The sequence below is a fragment of the Mustela erminea genome, chromosome 6 (genome assembly GCF_009829155.1).
Source record: "Mustela erminea isolate mMusErm1 chromosome 6, mMusErm1.Pri, whole genome shotgun sequence".
In the NCBI taxonomy this organism is placed as follows: domain Eukaryota; kingdom Metazoa; phylum Chordata; class Mammalia; order Carnivora; family Mustelidae; genus Mustela; species Mustela erminea.
Genome location: NC_045619.1, coordinates 9,300,743 through 9,312,278, shown reverse-complemented (window position 1 = coordinate 9,312,278; position 11,536 = coordinate 9,300,743). Strand labels below are relative to the sequence as shown.

General features: G+C 39.9%; 1 pseudogene; it reads right to left on the bottom strand.

Moving 5' to 3' along the window:
- Positions 1-10,508: 10,508 nt before the first annotated feature.
- Positions 10,509-10,596, bottom strand: LOC116594538 (annotated as a pseudogene).
- Positions 10,597-11,536: the final 940 nt, after the last annotated feature.

The following is an 11,536-nucleotide window of genomic DNA, read 5'->3' as shown; positions in this document are numbered from 1 at the left end:
TAGGGGACTCTGAGCCACAACCTTAGTCCCATAAGGGCTGAGGACACTTCTGTCTTCCAGGTTCCGAGTGACCTGTAGCTGGTGATGGGTGTGTAGGGCCCGAAGAGTCATGACCCGTGCCCAGTTCCTACGTGAATTCACGGGGGCTGGAAGGTTGGCCCCAGGGCCTGCTGTGAATTTGCCCTACTCTTGGCATCACAGAGAAATGAGAGGTGACAAGACTGTCTCCAGTTCGCTTCAGCAGCGCGTATATGAACACTGGAACGATACAGGGAAGATTAGCATGGCCCCTGAGCATATTTTTGCTTTGTGGCCACTGTTGATGACAGCTCCTGTGCCCCCCTACCCCCCGGCCCCAGCCTGGGGGCCTTACGCTTTTCTCCATTAGCGCTTTTCTCGCCACAGGTGAGCTCTTAGGCTCCCCTCCCGATTGCGAGGCTGTCCACAGTGTATTTAAAAAAAAAAAAAAAAGACTATCTTAAATAACCTTAAACCCATATGCACATATATAATTAATGTGAATAGTTTTTGATGCCCTTAAAAGTAGTTTTTGTGGGTAACACAGGGGAGCTAACACTTGCAGTGAGCACGGCATGACGTACAGGCTTGTCAAATTGCTGTGCTGTAACCTGAAGCTAATGTCACATTGTGTGTCAACTGTGTTTCAATCAAAAAGGTATTTTAAATAGTATTTTGTGTGTGCAGAGAAGATTACTTGGGGGTTTGCTTAGGTTTTAAAAATTACTATTCAATTTATTAAAGTTATGCATAGGGGCACCTGGGTGGCTCAGTGGGTTAAGCCTCTGCCTTCGGCTCAGGTCATGATCCCAGGGTCCTGGGATCAAGCCCCAAATCGGGCTCTCTGTTCAGTGGGGAGCCTGCTTCCTCCTCTCTCTCTCTGCCTGCCTCTCTGCCTACCTGTGATCTCTGTCTGTCAAATAAATAATAAATAAAATCTTAAGAAAAAATAAAGTTATACGTGAAAGGAAAAAACCTAATTCATCCTTAAGCTCTTAATTTCAGCTTAAATAACATTATTTTAATTATAGGTCTAGCAAATTTTAGCAATTACTTCTCAGGAGGTTTTTATCAACTTTGGTCTCATTTACAAACATAAACTCCTTTAAATGTTTCCTATCGCATTACCCATCACACACAGTATATTTTCTCAACTTCCTAAGTATAATTGGCTGACAAACTTTCTCAAGTAAATTTAGTGATTCTTACAAGCTTAACATATGTAGATTATAGACACAGTGTCTTTGAAGTTTGATGAGTTGTCCCAGTACAATGTATCAAAGAGTGAAATCTTTTTTTTTTTTTTTTATGATTTCATTTATTTATTTGACAGATAGAGATCACAAGTAGGCAGAGAGAGAGAAGGGGAAGCAGGCTCCCGGCTGAACAGAGAGCCCGATTCGGGGCTTGATCCCAGGACCCTGGCATCATGATCTGAGCCGAAGGCAGAGGCTTAATCCACTGAGCCACCCAGGTGCCCCTGGTTTATTTTTTTTTAAGTTTATTAATTTTTAAAAGATTTGTAAAAATATTTTATTTATTTATGTGACAGAGAGAGACACAGCAAGAGAGGGAACACAAGCAGGGGGAGTGGGAGAGGGAGAAGCAGGCTTCCTGCTAAGCAGGGAGACGGATGTGGGGCTCAATCTCAGGACCCTGGGATCATGACCTGAGCCAAAGGCAGACACTTAATGACTGAAACACAAGGCGCCCCCTATTTTTTAAGATTTTTATTTATTAAAGAGCATGCACATGTGTGCAAGTGGCTGGTGGGAGGTTGGAGGAGGAAGAAAGAGACAAGCAGATTCCGGGCTGAGAGAGAAGGGGAAGCAGCCTCCCGGCTGAAGCCCAACATGGAGCCGGATCCCAGGGCGCTGAGATCATGACCTGAGCCAGGTGTCCCCATTTTTTTTTTTTTTTTTTTGGTAATCTCTACCCACAGTCTGGGGCTCAAACCTTACGACCTTGAGATCAGGAGTGGCACACTCCTTTGACTGGCCAGCCAGGAGCCCTCAGTTATGTATATTAAATTGGAATCACAAGGTAGTCTGTTATTCTAAAAAACCAAGTTTTCACAAACATGACAAGAATATAAAACAACAAAACCACGTTAACATACAAATATTAACACTTCAGTGTTTGTTCTTTTTACATCTCTTTTTCCTTTTTGTTTTTTTTACATCTTTTACATCTTTTTACATCTGTAAGTCTTCCTGGGGAGTAAAAAATACTTAGTCACTAGGGAAATCGTCAGGTCATTTGAGAAATTTTTGAGGATGCCTCCTCAGCTATTTGATGTTGCGTAATGACCCAAGATCTCTACGCTGGGTCCTCGCCCATGCCCCTGATGGAAGGACTACGTGTAGATGCTTATCTCAAGACCTTCCGTGTGGGGTCATCTCAGAGCCCTTAGATGGCCTTGGTGCATAACTGTGGGACTGAGTCCCATCATTACCTAATTCTTTCCTCTGTTGATAATCATCTGCAAACTTAGTTTCTAAATCATTGATTGGATTTTGTATTTCTTTGGCTCTTAAGATGTTTAAATGCCTAAAGACCTTCAAACTTCAAGACATTGCTAGCTAATGTTCATTGAAGGCCTGCTGTGTGCCCAGTATAGTTCTACGTGATTTTCTTTTTATTTTTTTTTTAAGATTTTATTTATTTATTTGACACAGAGAGAGAGAGAGATCATAAGTAGGCAGAGAGGCAGGCAGAGAGGTGGGGGGGGAAGCAGGCTCCCCACTGAGCAGAGAGCCCCATGTGGGGCTCGATCCCAGGTCGCTGGGATCATGACCTGAACCAAAGGCAGAGGCTTAACCCACTGAGCCACCCAGATGCCCCCAAACAGCCCCCATTTATTCTTTTTAAAACACAGCTCTGTCGAGGTACAATTGACATATAATGAACTGCATATATTTCAAGTGTACAATCAGTGAGTTTTGACATATACATACAATTGTGACACCATCACTACAATCAAGACAGTGAACACATCTGTCACCTCCAAAACTGTCCTCAGGATCCTTGGTTACCCTTCCTTCCAGCCCACCCCTCGCCTCCCCCAAATCCCAGGCAATTCTTGATCTACCTTGCATCACTCGGCTGTATGGGGTTTTTTTTTTAAGTTTTTTTTTTTTTTTTAAGATTTTATTTATTTATTTGGTAGAGAGTGAGAGAGAGAATGACAGGGGAGAAGGTCAGAGGGAGAAGCAGACTCCTCATGGAGCTGGGAGCCCGAAGCGGGACTCGATCCCGGGATTCCGGGATCATGACCTGAGCCAAAGGCAGTCACTTAACCAACCACCCAGGCGCCCTTTGGCTGTATGTTTTAATCATTTCACATAATAGTTTTTGTTTGGTTTCTTTGATTCAGCATAGTTATTTTGAGATTCATCCATGCTGTGTTTACCAATATTTTCCTCTTTTTAGTGCCGAGTAGTATCCTATTTCAGTTGGAAAGATATACCCCAAGTTATTTACCCATAGGTTGGGCTGAAACAGCTTGCTTATACTGTTCGGGTCAGGTAGGAGTCAACTGATTCAGGGTAGGGTTGGCTTCGAGTGGCTGGCTGGGTCCTCGTTTGCCCCATCTGTCTCTCATCCTCCTTGGACCAGCATGCTAGTCCCAGAATATTATTCCTCTGGAGATGGCAGAAGCACAAGTGGGCAAGTCCCATGGCACCCATTTCATGCCTTTTTTCCAATATGGCCACAAACACCCCACAAACACAGAAATGCATTGTCCTCCGATGCCAGGACACTTCCCATCCCCTCATTCTCACTCTTCTAGAATTCGGTTATTGTAAGGATATCCCTTTATGCCCTTTGAAATGTCAATAAATAGCTGTCAATCCTAGGCCTTTCTGGACACCTAAAATCTAGTGTCATCTATAATATGAAATGCCAGACAGAGGAAAGACATTTACAGACTTCTAGGTAAACATAATCTCTTTATTTTTTAAATTTTAATTTAATTCAATTTATTTTTTTATATTTGAGGGGTCTCTACACCCAACATGGGGCTTGAACTTACAACCCCGAGATCAAGAGTCGCATATTCTACTGACCGAGCCAGCCAGGTGCCCCAGTGAATATAATTTCTAACCCATCTAGACTCATGAAAAATTTTGTTCAGGATGGTAGCAAAATATGACAATTTTGTGCATGCAAAGACAAATAAAGCTAACTCCTAGTCAATATTTAGGGAAAAAGTTTTTCAAGGATATACTCCAGAAGAAAGAGAATGGTATCCAAAACGGGAGATGTGCAATTTAAGAGTAAACTGATAAAATGTATAGTAAATTCACATAATTGATGATGTGACTGTGAATTTTAATGAAAATTAAAATGAAAACCTTTGAGTGTTTGCTTTACACCAGGCATTGTTTTAAGTAACTGTAACTGTAACTCTGTAACTTTATCAACCCACTGAACCTTCACAGTGATCCTTAATCCTATGATGTAGGTTATTTTGATCACCCTAGATTTTAATATGAGTCAAAGTAGGATTACATGACCAGCCAGGATCACAGAGCTAGAGCACAACCTGATTCAGATTGAACCCAGGTGGTCTGACACCGGGCCCCTGCTCTAACTATTTCCATGTGCTGTAATTGTTCAGAATTTTCAACATGGAAGCAGCATCATTAAAAGAGAAACAAATCTCAGGCTTAAATTCCAGGTTTTAATAGAACCTGCACGGAAGGGTGCAAAAACAGGGCAAGCAGTGCACTGAAGTTTTACCATGTTTAGAATAGAATATCATGCCTGTGGACCACCTCTTTCTTTCACTGACATAGAGCTGACTTGCAACATTGTGTTGGTTGTAGGTGTGCCACATAATGATTTGACATACGTGTATATGGAGAAAGTATTCTCTTTAAACATTTCAAAAATGCCAACAGTGCCTTCTTTGTATTCCAAGAGGTCAATGACTTTATTTTTCCTGGTAGGAAAAAAACACATATGCTCACAGTAAAAAATTAAATAGAACATAAAATGTAAATGAGAAGATAAAAATCATCCTAAATTCTACTACCCAGTGATAATCTTTGGTGAAATCTGGTACAGCTTGACCTTCTGGAATCCTCTTCATATATATATATATACATATATATATATGTATATATGTATATATATACACACAGACGTATGTCTTAGTCTCTATGTATGTATGTATGTATGTATGTATCATGTCTCTCTTTCCATACCAATGAATATGGATCTCTCATTACCCCTTATTACTATGTAGTAGTCCACTGTTCAGTTGAGCATTATTCATCAATGCCATCCCAAATGGATGGATCTAGATGTTGTTTCCATTTTTTTTTAATTACAGAGAAGCTGTGACAAAGACCATTAAGCACACATCTTCTTGCATTTGCCCAATTATCTTCTTAGAATATGTCTAGTAGCCTGAGTTTCAAGAAGGTCTTAAACGTTAGAGGAGGATAGACAGCTCATCTTGTTCCATTAGGTCCAGCTGCAGATTTTCATTTCTCTGCAAACCTCGGGGCTCCCCGACTTCTCTGAACAATGGTTTCATTCTGCTGGGGACCCCCTGAGGATGTAGCACAGCCTCATACCCAAAAATGGAGCTGTCTTCACCTGCTGCTGGGAGAACTGGCCAGGGAGGAGCCTTTTCCCGTCCTAGCTGGGGAATTTCCATACCCTGAAATTTCCCCGTTTGGACAGATATAGTCATATTTTGGCCACAAAAATCCTCTGCCATCTGCCCTCCTTCCCACTGTCAGGGCTGGGCTTGTACATAATGTTTTTCCCTCCCTGATAGACCAGAATAAGAGAGATGAAGGGGGTAAGGGAGTTGGGTCCAGAATTTTGCAAATATAGAGCCAAGACAGAGGCTGGGTTCTATGGTCCTACTGATTTTGTTTGCTCGCTAGCCAGGCTAGATGCTGGGGAGACCCAGGGAAATTAGACAGTCTCTGATCTTGAGGAGTTAGCTGTACAGTAGAGGAGGCAGGCCCACGAACAGATTACTGAGAGAGATATGAGTGATGATAAACCTGCTCTAGGTTTTGTAAGACAAGGGAGGGGGCACAGGGGAGAGGTTACCCCCTCATCAGAGTCTTTAGAGAGAGCAAGACCTACCACACAATCTGTTTCTGAAGTCCACTGGTGAGTCACTCAAAATAATATTTTCAAGTGTCTTCCATTTACCAGATACTAGGTGCTGGGGACCAACTTTTGTTATCATAGCAGCAGAAGTGTCTATTATCATTGTAATAGTTTGACAATGATGTCAGCTGTCCTCTGGCACAACCAAAGCACTGGCCATCTAGAAAGGAAGGACACTTGGATGCCCTTGGACCAAGATAGAAGGGACCCAGGAGTTAGATGGTCCCAAATCAATTGTCCCCCAAATGCTGTGGTTTTTCTAAATCAGGATGCAGGGTCCAACCTGTTTACATTCCCAAAAATCTCTTTAACTTTAGAACAGTCCCTATTTCCCTAACATTAGTTGAAGGGGCTAAGCTACTGTTTTGTAGAACATTCTGTCTTCTGGATGTGTCTAATGATTTCCTTGTGAGTTTAACTCATCCTTCGGTCTCCAGCTTTTCCAACATCTAACACCTTTCACCCAGTAATTAGCTGGAGCAAACAACCCTAACAAACAAGCAAACAAAAGGGTAGAGAAGACAGGAGTTACAGGATTGCAAGGGATCACATAATGGGGATGCCTAGAACGTTTCACCAAGTAACTGGAGACATTACATTCTCTTCAAGCACACCTGGAGCATTTATGAAAATTGATCATTTATCTCACCAAAATGCAATCTTTGGTTACTGCTCAAAAAGTTGGATTGAACAAATAACATTTTCTGACCACCATGTAACTCAAGAAGTTAATCACAAGAATATATAGATATTAAAAAAAAAACTCTCTTTAAATAATTCCTGGGTAAAAATGAAAGAATTGGCTTCAGAATATACCAGAAGTGAACAATAATAAAAATTTGACATATCAGAACATGCAAGAGGCTTAGAGGAGATAAAAATGCTGAGAACCAAACATTCAACCTACAAAGTTAGCAAGAGAACAGCTGAATAAAGCCCAAGAAAGTGGGGAAAAGGAAATGTAAAAGATAAGAGCAGAAATAAATGACATAGAAACAACCATAAAATAAATGTCAATAATGAAGCCAAATCCTGGTTCTTAGAAAAGAGTAATAAAACTGCCACACATCTGGCAGATCTCATGGGAAACCAAAGAGAGAACCCATAAACTATTGAAAGGAATTGAAAGGAAACATGACTTCAGACAAAGAATAAATTAAAAATATAGTAAAGGATATTATGAGCAACTTTTGGGCAATACTTTGAAATTTTAAATCAAATGCACAGTTTTTCCACATTTACAAGTAATGAAATTTGTCTCTAGAAAAAATTTAAAATGTGAAAAATAGGAACCATCCCAAAAATTAAGTTGGTGATCAAAAATCTTCATACCAAAGAAATACCAGAACCAGATTTAAAAAAACAAAAACAAAAACAGGGAGTTTCACCAAATATTTGAGCATTGAATAGTTTCAATCTAACACAAACTCTTCCAGAGAGGAGAAAAAATGCCAGTACTCCCTAATTCATTTTTTTAGGAAGTTGGCATAATCTTGATGTCTAAACCAAAGGCTATTGTAAATAAAGGAAATGTAGGTCAAGTTTTTCATAAACATATGAAAGGTAATACATCATGACCAGGTTGGACTTGTCCCAGGAATGCTTCAGAAAAATCATGTAATGTAATTCATCACATTGACCGATAGAAAGAGAAAAACCACATGATCATCTCAATAGATGTAGAAAAGTGTTTGATAAAATTCAACCTCCCTTTATGATTTAAAAAAAATTCCAAGTAAACTAAGAATACAAAGAAATTCTCTTAGCTCGATAAAAGATTTTTGAAAACCTACATATTTGTACACCAGCTATCTTTGGGTTAGTACTTTCCTGTTACGTATTTTTCATTCTTTTATTTTCAAACTTAGATTTTGTTTCTACCAAACTTGACAAATACTTGCCTTTTTTTATTGTTGTGAAATACACATAAGATTAACCATTTAAAGTGAACAACTCAGTGGCATTTAGTACATTCATAGTATTGGACAACCCCCACTTCTATTTGGTTTCAAAACATTTTATCACCCCCAAAGGAGACCCCATACTCATTAAGCATTTACTCCTCATTCCCCTCATTCTCAAACCCTACAACCACGGATCTGCTTTCTGTCTCTATGGGCTTACATGTTCTTGATATTTCATATAAATGCAATCATACTGTTAGGTCCGTTATTAAGCGAAACGAGACTGAGACAAAGTGAAAGTTATTTAAAGCTTTATTTTATGACAAGTATTAGAAGTTAAACTGATCGGCCAGGGGAACGACACTGAGACAAGGTGAAAGTTATGCAAAGCTCTATTCTGTGCTAAGCATTAGAAGTCAGACTGACCAGCCACGGCCGTCTCCGAAGAGAGCGACCCCTCCCAATCTTACAGGCTACCTTTTATTGGGTAAAACTGCAACCCATATCTTGGTATCTCACCTACTGGGTTTGTGTGTCTCTTGCTGATTGGCTAGTTCCATCTGGTCTGGTGACTTGTTATTCAAGATCACCCCCATACCAGGAACTGTTACAAACAGTACTTTCTGGGAAGGCTTAGTCAGTTAACATATTCAGTGTGAATAGTAAGATCTTCGTCCTTCCCAAGATGGAGTCATTTAGGTTTGGGCAAGACCTTCTCACTGTTACAAACAGTACTTCGTACTGATTAGATGTCTCCATCTGGCCTAACTCGTCCTCGTATTCTGGGCTCTGTTATCAGGAACTAGCCGACTACATTTTACTGGTTTCCCAGACTTGTTTCTAAGTAAGTTTCTCTTGGTGGGGGGGAGGGTCAATTGAAGTTTTACTGTACAAACAACAAAATGGCTATTTAACCAAGACGGAGTCGCTCTGGCTAAACAGGTCCTTACACATACGATGTGTGACTTTTTGTGTCTGGCTTCTTTCTCTTAGGATAATGTTTCCGGGTTTATCCGTGTTGTAGCATGTGTCAGTATTTCATCCTTTTTATGGCCAAATAATATCCCATCGTATACTACAATTTGTTTATCGATTCATCCACTGAGCAGCATTTGGGTTGTTTCCACCTTTTGAATATTTTAGTGCTGTACAAAATGAGTGCATGTATATTTATTTGCATACTTATTTCTAAGTCTTTTGGGTATATACCTTGGCACGGAATTGTTGGGGTAATTCCATGTTTAACTTTTCGAGGAACTGAAAAACTATTTTCTGCAGCAGCTGAACCACTTCACATTCCCACCAGCAATATACAATAATTCTAATTTCTCCATATCCTCACCAGCACTTGATATTGTCTGTCTTCGATTATAGATGTCTCTGTGGGTTTAAAGTGGTATCTTATCATTATTTGGTTTGGACTTTCCTAATAACTATTCATGTTGGACATCTTTTCATAGGCTTATTGAACATTTGTACATCTTTTTTTTTTCATTTGTGTAAGATGACACTTACCTTCTAAGCTTATTTTCTTTCTTTTTTTTTTTAAAGATTTGTATTTATTCTAAGATTTTATTTATTTATTTGACAGACAGAGATCACAAGTAGGCAGAGACACAGGCAGAGAGGAGGCAGAGAGGAGGAAGCAGGCCTCCTGCTGAGCAGAGATCCGGATGCGGGGCTCGATCCCAGGACCCTGAGATCATGACCTGAGCCGAAGGCAGAGGATTAACCCACTGAGCCGCCCAGGCGCCCCAAGATTTGTATTTATTTATTTGACAGACAGAGATTACAAGTAGGTAGAGGAGATAGGCAGAGAGAGAGGAGGAAGCAGGCTCCCTGTTGAGCAGAAAGCCTGATGTAGGGCTAGATCCCAGGACCCTGGGACCATGACCTGAGCGGAAGGCAGAGGTTTTAATCCATGGAGCCACCCAGGCGCCCCCTAAGCTTATTTTCATTGTAAAATCTTATCTTCTTTAAAAAATGTCTTTTCAAGTCCTTTGCATGTTTTAAAAATTGTGTTGTCTTTTTGTTGTTGAGTTCTAAGAGCTCTTTACATATTTGGATATTGGACAAAGTTGAGTATAGAATGGTGAATTAGAGCTGAGAGACAATACCTTTAGGTATATGATTTGCAAGTATTTTCTCCCATTCCGTGGCTCATCTTTTCACTTTTATGATAGTGTCCTTTGAAATACAGAAGTTTTGAATTTGGGTGAAGCTCAATTTGTCTGTTTTTTTGTTTGTTTGTTTGTTTGTTTGTTTGTTGTTATTTGTCCTTCTGGTGTCCTATTTAAAAACCATTGCTTAAAAAAGAATAAATAAATAAATAACCATTGCTTTATCCTAAGTCATGAAAATATATACCTGTGTTTTCTCCTAAGATTTTACTCTTTAGCTCTTATTCCATCCTTCTCCTCATACTGTCTCCTTAACATCCTTCACCTCATTGTCTCTTTAGCTTATTTTCAATTAGCAATAATCGCGCCTCGGATAAACCTCATTGGCTACGATACTGCCACTGCGCAAAGCTCTTTAGCTTATTTTCATTATCCTTCACACAATCTCCAAACTCAACCAAAATATCCAGAGACTGGCTTGCTGCTTCCCATAGTTGCCCCAACTTCCCAAATGGTTTGGTTTCAATGTCAAATTAACATAACTTAAATACCTTTAGTTTACCATGAGAGTCTTTTACGAACTGTCATCATGCTATTTATCGATTTGTTAACTTGGTTACTGAAAACGAATTCCTGCCATTCAATTTATTAATTAGCAAGCCTGGCTTATTGGTCTAATACGGCTAGCAGAAGTGTTCCCTGCCCCCGAAATGTGTCTCCTAACACAATGCCAAATGACCACTTCTATACACTTAGACAACTTTTTTATAATGAAATATTTTAGACTAATTACAGACATTACGATAAGCATTTTTAAGATTAAGAAGTTCTAGAATGAGAGTATGCTGTTGGTAAACTCAGTTTTTGTCTGAAAGTGTCCTTATTTTGCTCCCATTATTGAAGGATTGTTTCACTGGAAAAACAATTCTTTTTCATGATTTTGTAGGTAGCTCAAGGCTTCTGGTTTGCTGTGAAGAAATTAGGCATCATTATTCCCCTGTAGGTCATTTGTTTCTTTCTACATTAGCTTTGAAGCTATCTGGCTCTTGTCGTTGTTGCTGCATAGAGTCTCTGGCAACCACAGACAGAACATAAAGTACAATCCAATTGACCAAAGTGAAAGCTTCAGTGGGATTTTCACAGATTAAATTTACCAAAGAACTCACAATCAGAGATTTCTAAGCATACAAAAAGTTGAGGCAGTATGAGTTAGAGTCAGGAAAAGAACAAACATAAAAACATGCAGGGGCACCTGGGTGGCTCAGTTGTTAAGTGTCTGCCTTTGGCTCAGGTCATGATCCCAGGGTCCTGAGACTGCCCCACCTCAGTCTCCCTGCTCAGCGGGAAGCCTGT